Source organism: Triturus cristatus, chromosome 1_1, assembly GCF_964204655.1.
Source record: "Triturus cristatus chromosome 1_1, aTriCri1.1, whole genome shotgun sequence".
NCBI lineage: Eukaryota > Metazoa > Chordata > Amphibia > Caudata > Salamandridae > Triturus > Triturus cristatus.
Window position 1 is genome coordinate 1,078,985,376 of NC_140579.1, and position 21,975 is coordinate 1,079,007,350.

Here is a 21,975-nt window from a genome sequence, read left to right on the forward strand (position 1 = left end):
TCCAACCTAAACATGCTGTCAATGGTAGGCTGGCTTACTTTCCTTAGTGGTGCCATTAACCCACTAAGGCTCAACGACACAGATTGTCTCATTGAGGTACTCGCCGCCGGTCGCCTTGGTGTCTCACCCACACTCTGAGTATGGCTCTTACTGCGGTGCCACTCTGATGTTACTGAGGAGGATGTGGGCGTTACCACTGCAGTGACTGCACTACTGGAGACAGGGCTAGAAATGCCTCCCTGTTCTTCACCTGCCACCACAATAATATCGCTCCCTGATTCCTGACCAACTTCAAAGGGTTTAGTTTTCCTACTTTCTTTTAACTTAAGTAGGTGATCCTCCCACACAATAGTGTGGTGTGTTCTGAGATGACTTGCTTGTCCTCCGGTACCATAGTTTGTACCAAGCTTACCACGCCGAACACCTTGCCGACAAATTGCGCATATAGCAACGTTCTCCTCCTTGGCGCTAACAGAAAAGAAGTCCCAAACTGGGGAGGAGAACTTTCTGGCACTGCTGGATGTGCCACTTTCAACACCAGATGAACTTGAGGGGGTCCTTGAAAATATGTGACCCTGTCCACCTACACTGTGACTTTTACTACCACTTCCTACTGAGGTGGTTGAGCTGGATGTAGGTCCCTGCCGGGCCTTGGAAAATATGGCAGCTGGAGGTAGTGGTGGTGTAACCTGTGTTGGTGAGATCCGTGCTGCATCCCGCTCAGTAGCAGCCTTTCTGGATAGGGTTAGAATGTCGGTCTCCAATCCCTTTGGGGCGGGAGTAATGTGCGTGATGACTGGCTCGTCTTCATCAACATCATCACCCCCCTCTTCTACATCTACCTCCATAACTCTAAGTTTTTCTGGGACCTTCCTTTTCAGAAGCAATGTCTTGTGGCGTACTTCACTCTCAGACCGAGCTGGTGGGACCCAAGTGTCATCACGATCATCAGAAGCGGGGCTTGAAGAAGAAGATGATGGACTAAGCCTCCTTTTCCTTGCTGGTGGTCTGGAAGACAATAGATGTTCTGGAACAGTGGTTTGACTTCGCTCCGCTTTGTCTGCAGGAAGCTCGATTTCCTGAAATGCCCCTACGTCAGGAGCAACAACTACTATGGTGGGCTGTTGTGGCGGCTGCTGCTGTTCTGGTTGCGGCGGCTGCTGCTGCTGGTCTGGTTGCGGCGGCTGCTGCTGCTGGTCTGGTTGCGGCGGCTGCTGCTGCTGGTCTGGTTGCGGCGGCTGCTGCTGCTGTTCTGGTTGCGGCGGCTGCTGCTGCTGTTCTGGTTGCGCCGGCTGCTGCTGCTGTTCTGGTTGCGCCGGCTGCTGCTGCTGTTCTGGTTGCGCCGGCTGCTGCTGCTGTTCTGGTTGCGCCGGCTGCTGCTGCTGTTCTGGTTGCGCCGGCTGCTGCTGCTGTTCTGGTTGCGCCGGCTGCACACTGATCTGCTGAGTTTGCGCCTGCGTTGAACTTGATTGTGTACTACTTTGCGGTAATGACATTTCTTCAACACCGCTGCCCGTTAGTAGACTGGCTACCTCTGCGACAGTAAAGCCCTTGGGCCTAGGTTGGTGGGGTTGCTGGACCGCTGTGCTGCTCCCAGCTTGGTTCCCGGACAACGCTTTGGTGCCAAAAAAAACCTTGGCCGGCACACCACCAGTCGTGGTTAATGGCACTTCCTTTTTCTGTTCCTTCTTCTCACCAGCAACTTTCTTGGTACTGGACCTGGTACCTTTCTTTGGGGCCATCTTATTCCGACGTCAGGCAGGAGGCAGATGCACAACAAGTTCTGGTCACACGTGGGCGTGATGCGCAGCAGGACTTCTGTCTGGCTGGCAGTACAACGGGTAGCCAGGTGATGCCGATGACACCTCCTACTCTGTCTTTTGTGCACCTAAAAGCAAAGAAGACAGGAGAAGAACATCAGTGAAATGTTGCATTTGTTTTTGTGGTTCAGTTACTTAGTACTGTACTAGTGCAAACAAAAGATAGTCTAGCCATTTATGAATTTTTTTTAACTAGAGCTATGTTATACTACTAGTACTGTGTACAGCCACACTACACTCTCAGGAAGGTGATGTCTAAAAATTCAACAGATCACATAGAAAACACTTGATCAATAAAGCTGTGGCTACCTGCTCTGGTAGCAGTGGATGAAAGCAGGCCTGCTGGCAGACAAGGCCAGGCAAGCTTGCAGGCCTAGGCCTCAAAATGGCCACCAGCCACATGTCCAGGCCCAACAACATCAGCAAGGCCACCCCAAAAAACACACTTCCCCAACTCAATCCAATGCCATCCATGCCCAAAATGATGTCTAAAATCAACAGAACACACAGAAAACAGTAGATTACTAAAGCTGTGGCTACCTGCTCTGGTAGCAGTGGATGAAAGCAGGCCTGTTGGCAGACAAGGCCAGGCAAGCTTGCAGGCCTAGGCCTCAAAATGGCCACCAGCCACATGGCGAGCCCCAACAGCATCAGCAAGGCCACCCCAAAAAACACACTTCCCCAACTCAATCCAATGCCATCCATGCCCAAAATGATGTCTAAAATCAACAGAACACACAGAAAACAGTAGATTACTAAAGCTGTGGCTACCTGCTCTGGTAGCAGTGGATGAAAGCAGGCCTGTTGGCAGACAAGGCCAGGCAAGCTTGCAGGCCTAGGCCTCAAAATGGCCACCAGCCACATGGAGAGCCCCAACAGCATCAGCAAGGCCACCCCAAAATACACACTTCCCCAACTCAATCCAATGCCATCCATGCCCAAAATGATGTCTAAAATCAACAGAACACACAGAAAACAGTAGATTACTAAAGCTGTGGCTACCTGCTCTGGTAGTAGTGGATGAAAGCAGGCCTGCTGGCAGACAAGGCCAGGCAAGCTTGCAGGCCTAGGCCTCAAAATGGCCACCAGCCACATGGCGAGCCCCAACAGCATCAGCAAGGCCACCCCAAAATACACACTTCCCCAACTCAATCCAATGGCATCCATGCCCAAAATGATGTCTAAAATCAACAGAACACACAGAAAACAGTAGATTACTAAAGCTGTGGCTACCTGCTCTGGTAGCAGTGGATGAAAGCAGGCCTGCTGGCAGACAAGGGCAGGCAAGCTTGCAGGCCTAGGCCTCAAAATGGCCACCAGCCACATGGAGAGCCCCAACAACATCAGCAAGGCCACCCCAAAATACACACTTCCCCAACTCAATCCAATGGCATCCATGCCCAAAATGATGTCTAAAATCAACAGAACACACAGAAAACAGTAGATTACTAAAGCTGTGGCTACCTGCTCTGGTAGCAGTGGATGAAAGCAGGCCTGCTGGCAGACAAGGCCAGGCAAGCTTGCAGGCCTAGGCCTCAAAATGGCCACCAGCCACATGGCGAGCCCCAACAACATCAGCAAGGCCACCCCAAAATACACACTTCCCCAACTCAATCCAATGCCATCCATGCCCAAAATGATGTCTAAAATCAACAGAACACACAGAAAACAGTAGATTACTAAAGCTGTGGCTACCTGCTCTGGTAGCAGTGGATGAAAGCAGGCCTGCTGGCAGACAAGGCCAGGCAAGCTTGCAGGCCTAGGCCTCAAAATGGCCACCAGCCACATGGCGAGCCCCAACAACATCAGCAAGGCCACCCCAAAATACACACTTCCCCAACTCAATCCAATGCCATCCATGCCCAAAATGATGTCTAAAATCAACAGAACACACAGAAAACAGTAGATTACTAAAGCTGTGGCTACCTGCTCTGGTAGCAGTGGATGAAAGCAGGCCTGCTGGCAGACAAGGGCAGGCAAGCTTGCAGGCCTAGGCCTCAAAATGGCCACCAGCCACATGGCGAGCCCCAACAACATCAGCAAGGCCACCCCAAAATACACACTTCCCCAACTCAATCCAATGGCATCCATGCCCAAAATGATGTCTAAAATCAACAGAACACACAGAAAACAGTAGATTACTAAAGCTGTGGCTACCTGCTCTGGTAGCAGTGGATGAAAGCAGGCCTGCTGGCAGACAAGGCCAGGCAAGCTTGCAGGCCTAGGCCTCAAAATGGCCACCAGCCACATGGAGAGCCCCAACAACATCAGCAAGGCCACCCCAAAATACACACTTCCCCAACTCAATCCAATGGCATCCATGCCCAAAATGATGTCTAAAATCAACAGAACACACAGAAAACAGTAGATTACTAAAGCTGTGGCTACCTGCTCTGGTAGCAGTGGATGAAAGCAGGCCTGCTGGCAGACAAGGCCAGGCAAGCTTGCAGGCCTAGGCCTCAAAATGGCCACCAGCCACATGGCGAGCCCCAACAACATCAGCAAGGCCACCCCAAAATACACACTTCCCCAACTCAATCCAATGGCATCCATGCCCAAAATGATGTCTAAAATCAACAGAACACACAGAAAACAGTAGATTACTAAAGCTGTGGCTACCTGCTCTGGTAGCAGTGGATGAAAGCAGGCCTGCTGGCAGACAAGGCCAGGCAAGCTTGCAGGCCTAGGCCTCAAAATGGCCACCAGCCACATGGCGAGCCCCAACAACATCAGCAAGGCCACCCCAAAATACACACTTCCCCAACTCAATCCAATGGCATCCATGCCCAAAATGATGTCTAAAATCAACAGAACACACTGAAAACAGTAGATTACTAAAGCTGTGGCTACCTGCTCTGGTAGCAGTGGATGAAAGCAGGCCTGCTGGCAGACAAGGCCAGGCAAGCTTGCAGGCCTAGGCCTCAAAATGGCCACCAGCCACATGGCGAGCCCCAACAACATCAGCAAGGCCACCCCAAAATACACACTTCCCCAACTCAATCCAAACCAATCCATGCCCAAAATGATGTCTAAAATCAACAGAACACACAGAAAACAGTAGATTACTAAAGCTGTGGCTACCTGCTCTGGTAGCAGTGGATGAAAGCAGGCCTGCTGGCAGACAAGGCCAGGCAAGCTTGCAGGCCTAGGCCTCAAAATGGCCACCAGCCACATGGAGAGCCCCAACAACATCAGCAAGGCCACCCCAAAATACACACTTCCCCAACTCAATCCAATGCCATCCATGCCCTAAATGTGATTGAAAATGAAATATATTCAAAAAACAAAAGGAACAGTTGCTTCATCATGCACACACACACCCATGAGGCCATGCCCATGGCTAGCTCGGGCCTACTACTACAACCCACAAAATTAAAATAAATTAAAAAAAAAAAAAAGGAATGATGATAATTAATTATCAAAAATAAATTGTAGTTACACAACAACTGCAATGCCCACAATCAAACACAACAACCACTTACTTGTAAAATATCCTATTCCAAAAATCCTGAAATCCAATTGCAATGATGCAGCAGACAAAAAGAGAGATCTTTCCAGCTCCAAATCCAAAGGCAGAATGAGCAGGAGATGGACAAAGCACTGGGAGGAGCCTGCTGGACAGGAACAGGAAGTTGGAGAATCTGTGTCACTTCCTCCCTCTCTCCACTTTGTAAAAAAAAAATGAATCCTGGAGTCCTTGCACAAAAAAGGAAAGCCAAATGTGAATGTAAGGAGTTCTTTTCATCCAAAATCAGTATTTGCAGATGGTTTCATGCTGCTAGAGCCGATATTCCTCTCCAAATTGTAAATTTTACATTGTTGAGTTCTCCAGCTTCACATTACTTCCGCCGGCGTGTCGAAAACGATATGATCGCGTTCTCTTCTTTGTCCCTGTCGCGTTGGATATGACGTGTTCGCGGTCTCTTTCTCCTGTTCGCGTTCGATTTCATGTGCCCGCGTCCTCATTCTCTGGCTCGCGATGTAGAATGACATGTTCGAGATCTCAATCTTCTCATACTCGCGCGGTGCATGATCGCGAGAAGAAATACCTGATCGCGCGACAAATGACGTGATCGCGTGAAAAATGACTTGAATGCGGCCGCGAACTCTCGCGAGACAGCGCAAAATGGCTACCAAAATCCAACATCTCGTGGAGAACGCGACCGGGTCAAGAAAACTTGTCGGAGAACGCAGGGATTCAGGTAAGGCGATCGCGCGCGCGCGAGAATGTATTGTTTTACAGCGCGAGCAAGAAAAAAATTATCGCTAAGCTGCGGAATGCGGAAATTTTGACATTTTCGCGCTTTCCGCGGAACGCGAGAATGCCAAAATATCGCAACTTCCGCGAACGGAACGGAATTTTGGCCCAGGCCTAGATTGGAGCGGCATGCCGGGGAAGTGGAGCGGCATGCCGGGGAGTGGAGTGGAGCGGCATGCCGGGTAGTGGATTAGAGCGGTATGCCGGGGAGTGGAGTAGAGCGGCATGCCGGGGAATGGAGTGGAGCGGCATGTCGGGAGTGGAGTGGAGCGGAATGTCGGGGAGTGGAGTGAAGTGGAGCGGCATGTCAGGGTGTGGAGTGAAATGGCATGTTGAGGAGTGGAGATAAGCGGCATGGCATGTCGGGGAGTGGAGAGGAGTAGAACGGCATGTCGGGGAGTGGAGTGGAGAGGAGTGGAGCGGCATGTCGGGGAGTGGAGTGAAGTGGACCAGCATGTCGGGGAGTGGAGTGATATTTCAGGGAGTGGAGTGGAGTGGAGCGAAGCTGCATTTTGGGGAGTGGAGTGGAGCGTCGTGGAGCGGCAGGTCGGGGAGTGGAGCAGCATGTCGGGGAGTGGACTGAAGCGAAGCGGCATGTCGTGGCGTGGAGTGGAGCGAAGCGACATGTCGGGGAGTGGAGTAGAGCGGAGCAGCATGCCAGAGAGTGGAAAGGCATGTCTGGGAGTGGAGCGGCATGTCTGGGAGTGGAGCGGCAAGTCTGGGAGTGTAGAGGAGTGGAGCAGCATGTCGTGGAGTGGAGAAGCATGTCGGGGAGTGGAGCAGCATGTCGGGGAGTGGAGTGAAGTGAAGCAGCATGTCAGGGAGTGGAGCGGCATGTCAGGGAGTGGAGCGGCATGTCAGGGAGTGGAGCGGCATGTCGGGGAGTGGAGCGGCATGTCGGGGAGCGGCATGTCGGGGAGCGGAGCGGTATGTCGGGGAGTGGAGCGGCATGTCGGGGAGTGGAGCGGCATGTAGGGGAGTGAAGCGGCATGTCGGGGAGTGGAGTGAAGCGGCATGTCGGGGAGTGGAGTGAAGCGGCATGTCGGGGAGTGGAGTGGAGCAGCATGTCGGGAGTGCAGCGGCATGTCAGGCGTGGAGTGGAGTGGCATGTCGGGGACTGGAGTGAAATGGAGCGGCATGTTGGGGAGTGGAGTGATGTGGCATGGTATGTCGGGGAGTGGAGAGGAGTGGAGCGGCATGTCAGTGAGAGGAGTGGAACAGCATATCGGGGAGTGGAGTGAAGTGGAGCGACATGTCGAGGAGTGGAGTGAAGTGGAGCGGCGTGTCAGGGAGTGGAGAGGAGTGGAGCGGCATGTCGGGGAGTGGAGTGAAGCAGAGCGGCGTGTCGGGGAGTGGAGAGGAGTGGAGCGGCATGTCGGGGAGTGGAGTGAAGCGTCTGGGAGTGGAGTGGAGTGGCATGTCAGGGAGTGGAGTGGAGTGGAGCGGCACGTCGGGGAGTGGAGCGGCATGTTGGGGAGTTGAGTGGCCTGTCGGGGAGTGGAGTGGAGCGGCATGTCGGGGAGTGGAGTGGCGCGGCATGTCAGGAAGTGGAATGGAGTGGCATGTCGGGCAGTGGAGTGGAGCGGCATGTCGGGGAGTGAAGTGAAGTGGAGCGGCATGTCGGAGTGGAGTGAAGTGGATCGGCATGTCGGGGAGTGGAGAGGAGTGGAGCGGCATGTCAGGGAGTGGAGAGGGATGGAGCGGCATGTCGGGGAGTGAAGCGGAGCAGCATGTCGTGGAGTGGAGAAGCATGTCGGGGAGTGGAGCAGCATGTTGGGGAGTGGAGAAGCATGTCGGGGAGTGGAGCAGCATGTCGGGGAGTAGAGCGGCATGTCGGGGAGTGGAGTGAAGTGGAGCGGCATGTCGGGGAGTGAAGCGGAGCGGCATGTCGGGGAGTGAAGCAGAGCGGCATGTCGGGGAGTAGAGTGGATCGGCATGTTGGGGAGAGGAGTGGAGCTGCATGTCAGGGAGTGGAGAGGAGTGGAGCGACATGTCGGGGAGTGGAGTGGCATGTCAGAGAGTGGAGAGGAGTGGAGCAGCATGTCGGGGAGTGGAGAGGAGTGGAGCGGCATGTCGGGGAGTGGAGTGAAGTGGAGCGGCATGTCGGGGAGTGGAGAGGAGCGGAGCGGCATGTCAGGGAGTGGAGTGAAGCGGGGCAACATGTCGGGGAGTGGAGTGAAGCGGAGCAACATGTCGGGGAGTGGAGTGAAGTGGAGCGGCGAGGAGTGGAGCGGCATGTCGAGGAGTGGAGAGGAGTGGAATGGCATGTCGGGGAGAGGAGTGGAGCGGCATGTCAGGGAGTGGAGAGGAGTGGAGCGGCATGTCATGGAGTGGAGAGGAGTAGAGCGGCATGTCGGGGAGTGGAGCGGCATGCGGGGGAGTGGAGCAGCATGCCGGGGAGTGGAGCGGCATTTTGGGGAGTGGATTGAAGCCGAGCGGCATGTCGGGGAGTGGAGTGGAGCAAAGCGACATGTCGGGGAGTGGAGTAGAGCAGAGTGGCATGCCGGGGAGTGGAGCGGCATGTCGGGGAGTGGAGCGGCATGTCGGGGAGTGGAGCGGCATGTCGGGGAGTTGAGCGGCATGTCTGGGAGTGGAGAGGAGTGGAGCAGCATGTCGTGGAGTGGAGAAGCATGTCGGGGAGTGGAGCAGCATACCGGGGAGTGGAGTGAAGTGGAGCACCATGTCGGAGAGTGGAGCAGCATGTCGGGGAGTGGAGCGGCATGTCGGGGAGTGAAGTGAAGTAGAGCAGCATGTCTGGGAGTGGAGCAGCATGTTGGGGAGTGGAGCGGCATGTCACTGAGTGGAGCGGCATGTCGGGGAGTGAAGCGGCATGTCGGGGAGTAAAGCGGAATTTCGGGGAGTGGAGCGGGATGTCAGGGAGCGGAGCGGCATGTCGGGGAGTGGAGTGGCATGTCGGGGAGTGGAGCGGCATGTTGGGGAGTGAAGTGAAGCGGCATGTCTGGGAGTGGAGTGAAGCGGCATGTCGGGGAGTGAAGCGGCATGTCGGGGAGTCGAGTGAAGCAGCATGTCGGGGAGTGGAGTGAAGTGGCATGTCGGGGAGTGGAGTGGAGCAGCATGTTGGGAGTGGAGAGGAGTGGAGCAGCATGACAGGGAGTGGAGTGGCGTGGAGTGGAGAGGCATGTCGGGGAGTAGAGCGGTATGTCGGGGAGTGGAGCGGCATGTCGGGGAGTGGAGTGAAGTGGAGCGGCATGTCGGGTGTTGAGTGAAGTGGAGCGGCATGTCGGGAGTGGAGTGACATGTCGAGGAGTGGAGTGGAATGGCATGTCGGGGAGTGGAGTGGAGCGGCATGTCGGGGAGTGGAGAGGAGTGGAGCGGCTTGTCGGGGAGTGGAGAGGAGTGGAGCAGCATGACAGGGAGTGGAGTGGCGTGGAGTGGAGCGGCATGTCGGGGAGTAGAGCGGTATGTCAGGGAGTTGAGCGGCATGTCGGGGAGTGGAGTGAAGAGGATTGGCATGTCGGGGAGTGGATAGGAAAAGAGTGGCATGTCGGGGAGTGGAGTGAAGCGGAGCGGCATGTCGGGGAGTGCAGTGAAGCAGAGCAGCGAGGAGTGGAGCGGCATGTCAGGGAGTGGAGAGGAGTGGAGCGGCATGTCAGGGAGTGGAGAGGAGTGGAGCGGCATGTCGGGAGTGGAGCAGCATATCGGGAGTGGAGCGGCATGTCAGGGAGTGGAGCGGCATGTCGGGGAGTGGACCAGCATGTCGGGGAGTGGAGCAGCCTTCTGGGAAGTGGAGCGGCATGCCGGGGAGTGGAGCGGTATGTCAGGGAGTGGAGCGGCATGTCGGGGAGTGGAGTGAAGGGGAGCGGCATGTCGGAGAGTGGAGTGAAGTGGAGCGGCATGTCTGGGAGTGGAGTGGCATGTCGGGGAGTGGAGTGAATCAGCATGTCAGGGAGTGGAGTGGAGTGGCGTGGAGTGGAGCGGGATGTCGGGGAGTGGAGTGAAGTGGAGTGGCATGTCGGGGAGTGGAGAGGAGCGGAGCGGCATGTCAGGGAGTGGAGTGAAGCGGGGCGACATGTCGGGGAGTGGAGTGAAGCGGAGCGACATGCCGGGGAGTGGAGTGAAGTGGAGCGGCGAGGAGTGGAGCGGTATGTCGAGGAGTGGAGAGGAGTGGAATGGCATGTCGGGGAGAGGAGTGGAGTGGCATGTCAGGGAGTGGAGAGGAGTGGAGCGGCATGTCATGGAGTGGAGAGGAGTAGAGCGGTATGTCAGGGAGTGGAGCGGCATGTGGGGGAGTGGAGCAGATTGCCGGGGAGTGGAGCGGCATGTTGGGGAGTGGATTGAAGCGGAGCGGCATGTCGGGGAGTGGAGTGGAGCAAAGCGACATGTCGGGCAGTGGAGTAGAGCAGAGCGGCATGCCGGGGAGTGGAGCGGCATGTCGGGGAGTGGAGCGGCATGTCTGGGAGTGGAGCGGCATGTCGGGGAGTTGAGCGGCATGTCTGGGAGTGGAGAGGAGTGGAGCAGCATGTCGTGGAGTAGAGAAGCATGTCGGGGAGTGGAGCAGCATATCGGGGAGTGGAGCGGCATGTCGGGAAGTGAAGTGAAGTAGAGCAGCATGTCTGGGAGTGGAGCAGCATGTTGGGGAGTGGAGCGGCATGTCAAGGAGTGGAGCGGCATGTCGGGAAGTGAAGCGGCATGTCGGGGAGTGGAGCGGCATTTCGGGGAGTGGAGCCGGATGTCAGGGAGTGGAGCGGCATGTCGGGGAGTTGAGTGGCATGTCGGGGAGTGGAGCGGCATGTTGGGGAGTGAAGTGAAGTGGCATGTCTGGGAGTGGAGTGAAGCGGCATGTCGGGGAGTGAAGCGGCATGTCGGGGAGTCGAGTGAAGCAGCATGTCGGGGAGTGGAGTGAAGTGGCATGTCGGGGAGTGGAGTGGAGCAGCATGTTGGGAGTGGAGCAGCATGACAGGGAGTGGAGTGGCGTGGAGTGGAGCGGCATGTCGGGGAGTAGAGCGGTATGTCGGGGAGTGGAGCGGCATGTCGGGGAGTGGAGTGAAGTGGAGCGGCATGTCTGGGAGTGGAGTGAAGTGGAGCGGCATGTCGGGGAGTGGAGTGACATGTCGGGGAGTGGAGTGGAATGGCATGTCGGGGAGTGGAGTGGAGCGGCATGTCGGGGAGTGGAGAGGAGTGGAGCGGCATGTCGGGGAGTGGAGAGGAGTGGAGCGGCATGACAGGGAGTGGAGTGGCGTGGAGTGGAGCGGCATGTCGGGGAGTAGAGCGGTATGTCAGGGAGTTGACCGGCATGTCGGGGAGTGGAGTGAAGAGGAGCGGCATGTCGGGGAGTGGATAGGAAAAGAGTGGCATGTCGGGGAGTGGAGTGAAGCGGAGCGGCGTGTCGGGGAGTGGAGTGAAGCAGAGCAGCGAGGAGTGGAGCGGCATGTCGGGGAGTGGAGAGGAGTGGAGCGGCATGTCAGGGAGTGGAGAGTAGTGGAGCGGCATGTCGGGAGTGGAGCAGCATATCGGGAGTGGAGCGGCATGTCAGGGAGTGGAGCGGCATGTCGGGGAGTGGAGCAGCATGTCGGGGAGTGGAGCAGCATTCCGGGAAGTGGAGCGGCATGCCGGGGAGTGGAGCGGTATGTCAGGGAGTGGATTGGCATGTCGGGGAGTGGAGTGAAGGGGAGCGGCATGTCGGAGAGTGGAGTGAAGTGGAGCGGCATGTCTGGGAGTGGAGTGGCATGTCGGGGAGTGGAGTGAATCGGCATGTCAGGGAGTGGAGTGGAGTGGCGTGGAGTGGAGCTGGATGTCAGGGAGTGGTGCGGCATGTCGGGGAGTCAAGCGGCATTTCGGGGAGTGGAGCGGCATGTCAGGGAGTGGAGCAGCATGTGGGAGAGTGGAGCGGCATGTCAGGGAGTGTAGTGGCATGTCAAGGAGAGGAGCGGCATGTCGAGGAGTGGAGCGGTATGCCGGGGAGTGGAGTGAAGGGGAGTGGCATGTCGGGGAGTGGAGTGAAGTGGAGCAGCGAGGAGTGGAGCGGCATGTCGGGGAGTGGAGAGGAGTGGAGCGGCATGTCAGGGAGTGGAGAGGAGTGGAGCGGCATGTCGGGAGTGGAGCAGCATATCGGGAGTGGAGCGGCATGTCAGGGAGTGGAGCGGCATGTCGGGGAGTGGAGCAGCATGTCGGGGAGTGGAGCAGCATTCCGGGAAGTGGAGCGGCATGCTGGGGAGTGGAGCGGTATGTCAGGGAGTGGAGCGACATGTCGGGGAGTGGAGTGAAGGGGAGCGGCATGTCGGAGAGTGGAGTGAAGTGGAGCGGCATGTCTGGGAGTGGAGTGGCATGTCGGGGAGTGGAGTGAATCGGCATGTCAGGGAGTGGAGTGGAGTGGCGTGGAGTGGAGCGGGATGTCAGGGAGTGGTGCGGCATGTCGGGGAGTCAAGCGGCATTTCGGGGAGTGGAGCAGCATGTCAGGGAGTGGAGCAGCATGTGGGAGAGTGGAGCGGCATGTCAGGGAGTGTAGTGGCATGTCAAGGAGAGGAGCGGCATGTCGAGGAGTGGAGCGGTATGCCGGGGAGTGGAGTGAAGGGGAGTGGCATGTCGGGGAGTGGAGTGAAGTGGAGCGCCATGTCGGGGAGTGGAGCAGCATGTCGGGGAGTGGAGTGAATCGGCATGTCGGGGAGTGGAGTGGAGCGGCGTGGAGTGGAGCGGGATGTCGGGGAGTGAAGTGAAGTGGAACGGCATGTCGGCGAGTGGAGTGAATTGGCATGTCGGGGAGTGGAGTGGCATGTCGTGGAGCGGCATGTCGTGGAGTGGAGCGGCATGTCCGGAGTGGAGCGGCATGTCGGGGAGAGGAGCGGCATGTCAGGGAGTGGAGCGGCATGTCAGGGAGTGGAGCGGCATGTCGGGGAGTGGAGCGGAATGTCGGGGAGTGGAGCGGCATGTCGAGGAGTGGAGTGGAGCGGCATGTCGAGGAGTGGAGTGGAGCAACATGTCGGGGAGTGGAGTGGAACGGCATGTCCGGGAGTGGAGTGAAGGGGAGCGGCATGTCAGAGAGTGGATTGAAGTGGAGCAGCATGTCGGAGATTGGAGTGGCATGTCGGGGAGTGGAGTGGAACGGCATGTCCGGGAGTGGAGTGAAGGGGAGCGGCATGTCAGAGAGTGGATTGAAGTGGAGCAGCATGTCGGAGATTGGAGTGGCATGTCGGGGAGTGGAGTGAATCGCCATGTCGGGAAGTGGAGTGGAGCGGCGTGGACTGGAGCGGGATGTCGGGGAGTGGAGCAGCATGTCGGGGAGTGGAGCGGCATGTCGGGGAGTGGAGTGGCATGTCGGGGAGTGGAGTGGCATGTCGGGGAGTGGAGCGGCATGTCAGGGAGTGGAGTGCCATGTCGAGGAGTGGAGCGGCATGTTGGAGAGTGGAGCGGTATGTCGGGGAGTGGAGTGAAGGGGTGCGGCATGTCGGGGAGTGGAGTGAAGTGGAGCGGCATATCGGGGAGTGGAGCTGCATGTCGGGGAGTGGAGTGAATCGGCATGTCGGGGAGTGGAGCGGCGTGGAGTGGAGCGGGATATCGGGGAGTGGAACGGCATATCGGGGAGTGGAGTGAAGTGGAATGTCATGTCGGCGAGTGGAGTGAATCGGCATGTCGGGGAGTGGAGCGGCATGTCGTGGAGTGGAGCGGCATGTCGTTAAGTGGAGCGGCATGTCGTGGAGCTGCATGTCGGGAGTGGAGCGGCATGTCGGGAGTGGAGCGGCATGTTGTGAGTGGAGCGGGATGACGGGGAGTGGAGCGGCATGTCGGGGAGTGGAGCGGCATGCCGGGGAGTGGAGCAGCATGCTGGGAAGTGGAGCTGCATTCCGGGGAGTGGAGTGGAGCGGCATGTCGGGAAGTGGAGTAGAGCGACATGTCGGGGAGGAGAGTGGAGCGGCATGTCGGGGAGTGGAGTGGAGCGGCATGTCGGGGAGTGGAGTGGCATGTCGGGGAGTGGAGCGGCATGTCGGGGAGTGGAGTGGAGTGGAGCGGCATGTCGGGGAGTGGAGTGGAATGGAGTGGCATGTCGAGGAGCGGAGTGGAGTGGAGCGGCATGTCGGGGAGTGCACAGGAGTGGAGCAGCTTGTCGGGAGTGGAGCGGCATGTTGGGAGTGGAGCGGCATTTCGGGGAGTGGAGCGGCATGTTGGGAGTGGAGCGGCATGCCGGGGAGTGGAGCGGCATGTCGGGGAGTGGAGCGGCATGCCAGGAAGAGGAGCGGCATTCCGGGGAGTGGAGTTGGACGGCATACCGGGGAGTGGAGTGGAGCGGCATGACGGGGAGTGGAGTGGAGCGACATGTTGGGGAGTAGAGAGGAGCGGCATGTCGGGGAGTGGAGTGGAGCGGCAAGTCGGGGAGTGGAGCGGCATGTCGGGAAGTGGAGCGGCATGTCAGGGAGTGGAGTGGAGCGGCATGTCGGAGAGTGGAGTGGAGTGGAGCGGCATGTCGAGGACTGGAGTTGAGTGGAGCGGCATGTCGGGGAGTGCACAGGAGTGGAGCAGCATGTCGGGGAGTGGAGCGGCATGTCCGGTAGTTGAGAGGCATGCCGGGGAGTAGAGCGGCATGTCGGGGAGTGGAGCTGCATGTTGGGAAGTGGAGCGGCATGTCGGGGACTGGAGTGAAGTGGAGCAGCATGTCGGGGAGGGGAGTGAAGTGGCATGGCATGTGTTGGACCTGGCCTCGTGGCGTGGTCCCTAACCCCCTGGATTGTGGCCGTTCCCCGCCCCGGCCGTCACGGGCCACCCGTCTGGACTGCACCAAGGCCCTTCACCCGGAGCTGCACGTGGTCGCATACTCCTCGTGGCTCCGCCATCTTGTTGGCATCCACGTCACACCGTGCCCCAGCCGGCGCGACCCCGCTCAACCCAGCCTCGACCCCAGCGAAGCCCCGACATCGAGGCACCACGAACTGGCCAGGGGGTGCCGCAGGAACCATTCATCGCCCCGGCGGAGGACAGTATCGATGGGACCCCCAACTGTCCTCCCCTCTCGAGGTGTGATCGCCCTGCAACTCCCATGGGCCTGGCGCCTCTCCTGCTGGGCGTCTGGCCACCTCCACCCGGCCACTCCGCCCCCTCGGGCGCATAGGTCCGGACATCAAAGGGCTCCAGACCTATATCTGGGGCGACCCCACCACAGCTCGGCAGTTGTATCCCGGAGTCGAGAGCCCTGCTGATCGAATCGCGGCTGACCCTACGGAGACGAACTCTTGCCGGAACCATCACGAGCACTGCTGACTGCGTCGCGGCTCCCTCCTGTGAACCCTTTTCTGAACCACCTGGAACATCGGAGCCCTGCAGACGCTGTCGCGGCCCAACCTCGCTGGAACCTTCCTCGGAGCCCTGCTGACGACGTCGCGGCTCGAGCTGAACAGAAACCATCGTGAGAGCCCTGCTGATTGAATCGCGGCTCTCCACGAACTGTACGCCAGAGCCCTGCTGACGCCGTCGCGGCTCGACCCCTCCGAGATCGGAGGTCCTCCAGCGTGAGGATAAGAACTGGGCCCCAGGTACCCTCGTACCACATTCCTGCCAAAGACTGTCCCGCTACCCCTACCCTTCCAAAGAGACATTGAGACTTTTGGTGGATCCCTCGATCCCTTCGTGTAAATATTGAACTCGTAACCTTTTATTGATGATAAAGAATTGCTTGTCTTGAGACAACCTCCTTGAGTCCGGTGTGGTGGTGTTACTGTGCTAGTACGGGAGAGGAGAAGGATCTCTCAGGAGACTTCTCGGCAGCGCTCGGCTACTTCGTGCAGTGAGAGGGCCCCCCCCCTTGGTGGTCTCACCGACTCCTCGGGGTCCGCCTTCCAACAGCATGTCAGGGAGTGGAGAGGAGCGGAGCGACCTGCCGGGGAGTGGAGTGGAGTGGAGCGACATCCCGGGGAGTGGAGAGGAACGACACGCCGGGGAGTGGAGTGGAGCGACATGTAGGGGAGTGGAGTGGAGCGACATGCCGGGGAGTGGAATGGAGCGACATGTAGGGGAGTGGAGTGGAGCGGCATGTCAGGAGTGAAGTGGAGAGGCATGTTGGGGAGTGGACCGGCATGTTGGGGAGTAGACCGGCATGTCGGGGAGTGGAGCGGCATGTCGGGGAGTGGAGCGGCATGTCGGGGAGTGGAGCGGCATGTCGGGGAATGGAGTGAAGTGGAGCGGAATGTTGGGGAGTGGAGTGAAGTGGCATGGCATGTCAGGGAGTGGAGAGGAGTGGAGCGACATGCCGGGGAGTGGAGTGGAGCAACATGTCGGGGAGTGGAGTGGAGAGGCATGTCGGGGAGTGGAGAGGCATGTCGGGGAGTGGAGAGGCATGTCGGGGAGTGGAGCGGCATGTCGGGGAGTGGAGCGGCATATCGGGGAGTGTAGTGAAGCGGAGCGGCATGTTGGGGAGTGGAGTGAAGTGGAGCGGCATGTCGGGGAGTGGAGTGGAGTGGAGCGTCATGTCGGGGAGTTGAGTGGAGTGGCATGTCGGGAGTGGAGCGTCATGTCAGGGAGTGGAGCAGCATGTCGGGGAGTGGAGCGGCATGTCGGGGAGTGGAGCAGCATGTCGGGGAGTGGAGCAGCATGTCAGGGAGTGGAGCGACATGTCGTGGAGTGGAGTGGAGCGACTTGCTGGGGAGTGGAGTGACATGTAGGGGAGTGGAGCGGCATGTCTGGGAGTGGAGTGGAGCGACAAGTCTGGGAGTGGAGCGGCATGTTGGGGAGTGGAGCGACATGTCAGGGAGTGGAGCGGCATGTCGGGGAGTGGAGCGGCATGTTGGGAGTGGAGCCGCATGTTGGGAGTGGAGCGGCATGTCGGGGAGTGGAGCGGCATATCGGGGAGTGGAGTGGAGCGGCAAGTCGGGGAGTGGAGCGGCATGTCGGGGAGTGGAGTGGCATGTCAGGGAGTGGAGTGGAGTGGAGCGGCATGTCGGAGAGTGGAGTGGAACAGCATGTCGAGGAGTGGAGTTGAGTGGAGCGGCATGTCGGGGAGTGCACAGGAGTGGAGCAGCATGTCGGGGAGTGGAGCGGCATGTCCGGGAGTGGAGAGGCATGCCGGGGAGTAGAGCGGCATGTCGGGGAGAGGAGCGGCATGTTGGGGAGTGGAGCGGCATGTCGGGGACTGGAGTGAAGTGGAGCAGCATGTCGGGGAGGGGAGTGAAGTGGCATGGCATGTCAGGGAGTGGAGAGGAGCGGTGCAACATGCCGGGGAGTGGAGTGGAGCGACATGCCGGGTAGTGGAGTGGAGCGACATGTAGGGGAGTGGAGTGGAGCGGCATGTCGGGGAGTGGAGTGGAGAGGCATGTTGGGGAGTGGAGTGGCATGTCGGGGAGTGGAGTGGCATGTCGGGGAGTGGAGCGGCATGTCGGGGAGTGGAGCGGCATGTCGGGGAATGGAGTGAAGTGGAGCGGAATGTCGGGGATTGGAGTGAAGTGGAGTGGCATGTCGGGGAGTGGAGTGTAGTGGCATGGCATGTCAGGGAGTGGAGAGGAGTGGAGCGACATGCCGGGGAGTGGAGTGGAGCAACATGTAGGGGAGTGGAGTAGAGAGGCATGTCGGGGAGTGGAGTGGAGAAGCATGCCGGGGAGTGTAGTGAAGTGGAGCGGCATGTTGGGGAGTGGAGTGAAGTGGAGCGGCATGTCGGGGAGTGGAGTGGAGTGGAGTGTCATGTCAATGAGTTGAGTGGAGTGGCATGTTGGGGAGTGGAGCGTCATGTCAGGGAGTGGAGCAGCATGTCGGGGAGTGGAGTGGCATGTCGGGGAGTGGAGCAGCATGTCGGGGAGTGGAGCGGCATGTCAGGGAGTGAAGCGGCATGTCGGGGACTGGAGTGAAGTGGAGCAGCATGTCGGGGAGGGGAGTGAAGTGGCATGGCATGTCAGGGAGTGGAGAGGAGCGGTGCAACATGCCGGGGAGTGGAGTGGAGCGACATGCCGGGTAGTGGAGTGGAGCGACATGTAGGGGAGTGGAGTGGAGCGGCATGTCGGGGAGTGGAGTGGAGAGGCATGTTGGGGAGTGGAGTGGCATGTCAGAGAGTGGAGAGAAGCGGAGCGGCATGTCGGGGAGTGGACAGGAGTGGAGCGGCATGTCGTGGAGTGGAGCGGCATGTCGTTAAGTGGAGCGGCATGTCGTGGAGTGGAGCTGCATGTCGGGAGTGGAGCGGCATGTCGGGAGTGGAGCGGCATGTTGTGAGTGGAGCGGGATGACGGGGAGTGGAGTGGCATGTCGGGGAGTGGAGCAGCATGCTGGGAAGTGGAGCTGTATTCCGGGGAGTGGAGTGGAGCGGCATGTCGGGGAGGAGAGTGGAGCGGCATGTCGGGGAGTGGAGTGGAGCGGCATGTCGGGGAGTGGAGCGGCATGTCGGGGAGTGGAGCGGCATGTCGGGGAGTGGAGTGGAGTGGAGCAGCATGTCGGGGAGTGGAGTGGAAAGGAGTGGCATGTCGAGGAGCGGAGTGGAGTGGAGCGGCATGTCGGGGAGTGCACAGGAGTGGAACAGCTTGTAGGGAGTGGAGCGGCATGTTGGGAGTGGAGCGGCATTTCAGGGAGTGGAGCGGCATGTTGGGAGTGGAGCGGCATGCCGGGGAGTGGAGCGGCATGTCGGGGAGTGGAGCGGCATGCCAGGAAGTGGAGCGGCATTCCGGGGAGTGGAGTTGGACGGCATACCGGGGAGTGGAGTGGAGCGGCATGTCGGGGAGTGGAGTGGAGCGACATGTCGGGGAGTAGAGTGGAGCGGCATGTTGGGGAGTGGAGTGGAGCGGCAAGTCGGGAGTGGAACGGCATGTCAGGGAGTGGAGCGGCATGTCAGAGAGTGGAGTGGAGCGGCATGTCGGAGAGTGGAGTGGAGTGGAGCGGCATGTCGAGGAGTGGAGTTGCGTGGAGCGGCATGTCGGGGAGTGCACAGGAGTGGAGCAGCATGTCGGGGAGTGGAGCGGCATGTCCGGTAGTGGAGAGGCATGCCAGGGAGTAGTGCGGCATGTCGGGGAGTGGAGCGGCATGTTGGGGAGTGGAGCGGCATGTCGGGGACTGGAGTGAAGTGGAGCAGTATGTCGGGGAGGGGAGTGAAGTGGCATGGCATGTCAGGGAGTGGAGAGGAGAGGAGCAGAACGACATGCCGGGGAGTGGAGTGGAGCGACATGCCGGGGAGTGGAGAGGAACGACATGCCGGGGAGTGGAGTGGAGCGACATGTAGGGGAGTGGAGTGGAGCGACATGCCGGGGAGTGGAATGGAGCGACATGTAGGGGAGTGGAGTGGAGCGGCATGTCAGGAGTGGAGTGGAGAAGCATGTTGGGGAGTGGACCGGCATGTTGGGGAGTGGACCGGCATTTCGGGGAGTGGACCGGCATGCTGGGGAGTGGAGCGGCATGCCGGGGAGTCGAGCGGCATGTCGGGGAATGGAGTGAAGTGGAGCAGAATGTCGGGGAGTGGAGTGAAGTGGCATGGCATGTCAGGGAGTGGAGAGGAGTGGAGCGACATGCCGGGGAGTGGAGTGGAGCAACATGTCGGGGAGTGGAGTGGAGAGGCATGTCGGGGAGAGGAGTGGAGAGGCATGTCGGGGAGTGGAGAGGCATGTCGGGGAGTGGAGCGGCATGTCAGGGAGTGGAGCGGCATATCGGGGAGTGTAGTGAAGCGGAGCGGCATTTTGGGGAGTGGAGTGAAGTGGAGCGGCATGTCGGGGAGTGGAGTAGAGTGGAGCGTCATGTCGGGGAGTTGAGTGGAGTGGCATGTCGGGAGTGGAGTGGCATGTCGGGGAGTGGAGCGGCATGTCGGGGAGTGAAGCGGCATGTCGGGGAGTGGAGCGACATGTCGTGGAGTTGAGTGGAGCGACATGCTGGGGAGTGGAGTGACATGTAGGGGAGTGGGGTGGAGCGGCATGTCTGGGAGTGGAGTGGAGCGACAAGTCTGGGAGTGGAGCGGCATGTTGGGGAGTGGAGCGACATGTCAGGGAGTGGAGCGGCATGTCGGGGAGTGGAGCGGCATGTTGGGAGTGGAGCGGCATGTCGGGGAGTGGAGTGGAGCGGCAAGTCGGGGAGTGGAGCGGCATGTCGGGGAGTGGAGCGGCATGTCAGGGAGTGGAGTGGAGTGGAGCGGCATGTCGGAGAATGGAGTGGAGCGGCATGTCGAGGAGTGGAGTTGAGTGGAGCGGCATGTCGGGGAGTGCACAGGAGTGGAGCAGCATGTCGGGGAGTGGAGAGTCATGTCCGGGAGTGGAGAGGCATGCCGGGGAGTAGAGCGGCATGTCGGGGAGTGGAGCGGCATGTTGGGGAGTGGAGCGGCATGTCGGGGACTGGAGTGAAGTGGAGCAGCATGTCGGGGAGGGGAGTGAAATGGCATGGCATGTCAGGGAGAGGAGAGGAGCGGTGCAACTTGCCGGGGAGTGGAGTGGAGCGACATGCCGGGTAGTGGAGTGGAGCGACATGTAGGGGAGTGGAGTGGAGCGGCATGTCGGGGAGTGGAGTGGAGAGGCATGTTGGGGAGTGGAACGGCATGTCGGGGAGTGGAGCGGCATGTCGGGGAGTGGAGCGGCATGTCGGGGAGTGGAGCGGCATGTCGGGGAATGGAGTGAAGTGGAGCGGAATGTCGGGGATTGGAGTGAAGTGGAGTGGCATGTCGGGGAGTGGAGTGAAGTGGCATGGCATGTCAGGGAGTGGAGAGGAGTGGAGCGACATGCCGGGGAGTGGAGTGGAGCAACATGTAGGGGAGTGGAGTGGAGAGGCATGTCAGGGAGTGGAGTGGAGAAGCATGTCGGGGAGTGTAGTGAAGCAGAGCGGCATGTTGGGGAGTGGAGTGAAGTGGAGCGGCATGTCGGGGAGTGGAGTGGAGTGGAGCTTCATGTCAGGGAGTTGAGTGGAGTGGCATGTTGGGGAGTGGAGCGTCATGTCAGGGAGTGGAGCAGCATGTCGGGGAGTGGAGTGGCATGTCGGGGAGTGGAGCAGCATGTCGGGGAGTAGAGCGGCATGTCAGGGAATGAAGCAGCATGTCGGGGAGTGGAGCAACATGTCGTGGAGTGGAGTGGAGCGACATGCTGGGGAGTGGAGTGACATGTCGGGGAGTGGAGCGGCATGTCGAGGAGTGGAGCAGCATGTCGGGGAGTGGAGCGGCATGCCGGGGAGTGGAGCGGCATGCCAGGAAGTGGATGGCATTCCGGGGAGTGGAGCGGCATGTCGAGGAGTGGAGTGGAGCGGCATGTCAAGGAGTGGAGTGGAGCAACATGTCGGGGAGTGGAGTGGAACGGCATGTCCGGGAGTGGAGTGAAGGGGAGCGGCATGTCAGAGAGTGGATTGAAGTGGAGCAGCATGTCGGGGAGTGGAGTGGCATGTCGGGGAGTGGAGCAGCATGCCGGGGAGTGGAGCGGCATGTCAGGGAGTGAAGCGGCATGTAGGGAAGTGGAGTGACATACTGGGGAGTGGAGTGACATGTAGGGGAGTGAAGTGGAGCGGCATGTCTGGGAGTGGAGTGGAGTGGAGCGGCAAGTCTGGGAGTGGAGCGGCATGTTGGGGAGTGGAGCGACATGTCAGGGAGTGGAGCGGCATGTCGGGGAGCGGAGCGGCATGTCGGGGAGTGGAGCGGCATGTCGGGGAGTGGAGTGGCATGTCAGGGAATGAAGCGGCATGTCGGGGAGTGGAGCGACATGTCGTGGAGTGGAGTGGAGCGACATGCTGGGGAGTGGAGTGACATGTCGGGGAGTGGAGCGGCATGTCGAGGAGTGGAGCAGCATGTCGGGGAGTGGAGCGGCATGCCGGGGAGTGGAGCGGCATGCCAGGAAGTGGATGGCATTCCGGGGAGTGGAGCGGCATGTCGAGGAGTGGAGTGGAGCGGCATGTCAAGGAGTGGAGTGGAGCAACATGTCGGGGAGTGGAGTGGAACGGCATGTCCGGGAGTGGAGTGAAGGGGAGCGGCATGTCAGAGAGTGGATTGAAGTGGAGCAGCATGTCGGGGAGTGGAGTGGCATG